The sequence below is a fragment of the Zalophus californianus genome, chromosome 2 (genome assembly GCF_009762305.2).
Source record: "Zalophus californianus isolate mZalCal1 chromosome 2, mZalCal1.pri.v2, whole genome shotgun sequence".
In the NCBI taxonomy this organism is placed as follows: domain Eukaryota; kingdom Metazoa; phylum Chordata; class Mammalia; order Carnivora; family Otariidae; genus Zalophus; species Zalophus californianus.
In genome coordinates, this window is record NC_045596.1 from 142,196,861 (window position 1) to 142,199,391 (window position 2,531).

Genomic DNA, 2,531 nt, shown 5'->3' on the forward strand with positions numbered 1-2,531 from the left:
ATCTGCTTGCTTCCCCAGAATAGAAAATTTTTCAGCTATTATTTCTTCAAATAATTTTTTGCCCCCTTTTCTTTCTGTTCTTCTTGGACTCCTGTAATATGAATGTTACCACATTTGATGGAGTCATTGAGTTCCCTAAGTCTATTTTTGTGTTGCATAGTTCTTCCTTCTGTCCTTTGTTCAGTTCATTATTGTCCATTATTTTGTCTTCTATGTCAATAATTCATTCTTCTTCTTCTTCCAGCCTGCTGTTATTGCATCAGGTATATTTCCAATCTTGTTTATTGCATTCTTCATCTCTGATAATTTTTAACTCTTTTATCACTGTGGCAAGGGTCTCACTGATGTCTTCTATTCTTTTTTCAAGCCCAAAGAGTATCTTTATTATTTTTGCTTTATATTCTCCATCAGGCGTGTTACTTATATTTATTTCATTTAGGTCTCTGACCTTGTCCTTATCCTGTTCTTTCATTTGGGATGAATTCCTCCATCTTGGCATTTTGTCTGTCTCTGCCTTCTTCTCTGTGTTAGAAAAGCCAGTTATGCCTCCTGCTCCCAAAAGTAATGACTTATGAAGAGGTCATGGAGTGCCCAGGGCCTGATGCTTCAGGGATTTTCTCCAGTGTGTGTTGTGTGAACTTTGCTGCTGTTTTGGCTGCTCTACCCTTCAGGCCAGTTGTCTACAAAGGCTCTCCTTGCTTGCTGTGCACAGTGTTTGGTCCCTGGCCTGAATGCGATGAGGTTTAACTAGGTGAGCTCAGATCTTCTTGTGAAATAAGACCTGACAGGAACTCCATCAGAACTGAGGCCTGGCAGAACTCTGGTCATGAGATGTGGTGTGGGCAATGGTTTGTGCTGGTCTTCTGGGGGAGGAGCCTGCTACACTGGGACTGAGGCAAGCTTGACTGAGAAGGGCAGTCACACCGTAGTGCGGCAGGGTAGGGCTTGGAGTAAGCAAGTTAGGCAGCCAGTGTTCATGCAGTGCTGCCTCCCCGTGGAGTCTCTGTGTTTATGGCCTTCTGTCCAGGAGCAAGTAAGTGTTCTCTGGGCTCTATCCCAGCCATACCTGCAGACTTTTAAAACTCTAGGCTTTAGAGACAAGGTGTGGGCAGGGGTTTGTGCTGGTCTTCTGGGTAAGGGGCCTGCCTTGCTGGGACTGAGGCAAGCTTGACTGAGTCACATTCATTTTTAAATGGTATTTATACTGTGCAGAAATTTATAGTTTGGCACATTTTTTTCTTTCAGCAATTTGAAGATGCTCTTCCATTTCTTTTTATTGTTGTTTAGTTTTTATTTCATAATCATAACCTTAATTCTTCAATCCAGCAAGACTTAGAAGGAATAAGGAAAATATGGAAGTCACAAAACTTCAGTGAGAACACAAAGATTGTAGGATATTTCAAGCAGGTGGGGATGAAGAGTTGCACTCCTGGACTGTAGAAAGAATGATCTGGTAGTTAAGATAAAACATAAGTCGAATTTATTAGATTTGTCCACAGTCAGCAATGGTGATCTTCTTGCTGGTCTTGCCATTCCTGGACCCAAGGTGTTCCATGGTTTCCACAATATTCATGCCCTTTTCCACCTTGCCAAAGACCACATGCTTGCCATCCAACCAGTCAGTCTTGGCAGTGCAGATGAAAAAGTGGGAACCCTCTGTGTTGGGTTCATCTTTTGCCATGGACAAGATGCCAGAACCTGTATGCTTCAGGATGAAATGCTCATCATCAAATTTCTCCCACAGATGGACTTGTTGCCAGTGCCATCATGGCATGTGAAGTCACTACCCTTGCACTTAAATCCCAGAATAATCCTGTGAAATCAGGAATCTTTATAGTCAAATCCTTTCTTCCCAGTGCCCAGAGCAGGAAAGTTTTCTGATGTCTTTGGAACTTTGTCTGCAAACAGCTCAAAGGAGATGCAACTCAGGAGCTCACCGCCCAAGGCTGTGCCAAAGAACACAGTGGGGTTGACCATGGCTGGGCAGCATGGTGACTCTGAATTAGCAGCCAATAATAATTCCACTATTATTTGGGTCACATTATTTTTGATGAAATAGCTGTGTATCTTTTTTTTTTAATCTTTATATTTTGGCCTAAATGGTCCTTTAAGTTCTCCCTGCTTCCATTTTTCTCCTCCAATGTTTTACATTATTTTATGCTCATCCAGTGATTTTTGCATTTCAGCTATTACATTTTTCATTTGGAAAAATTCTTTTTGTTCTTTTCTAGGAATGCAATTTCTCTCCTAATTATGTTCCTTTTTCCTCTACATCCTTGAGCATATTTGTTAAACTTGAAATAAATATTTTAAAGTCTTGTTTTCAAATCCCATGATCTCTATTATTTCTAGGTCTTTTTCTGTTAACTGATTTTCTTCCTTGGTTGTGGGTCACATTTGAAAATTTCCATATGTCTAGTAATTTTGTATTGGATGCTTGACTTTGCATGCTTAATTCAGGATCCTACTTGGCTGAAAGAAATGCAAATAATTCTCAGCTCTGTGTGAGCACTGGGAATTATTCAATTTAT

The 2,531-nt window shown here is 40.5% G+C and overlaps 1 pseudogene; it reads right to left on the reverse strand.

Moving 5' to 3' along the window:
• Positions 1-1,483: 1,483 nt before the first annotated feature.
• LOC113925090 lies at positions 1,484-1,977 on the reverse strand (annotated as a pseudogene).
• Between the last annotated feature and the right edge of the window lie 554 nt (positions 1,978-2,531).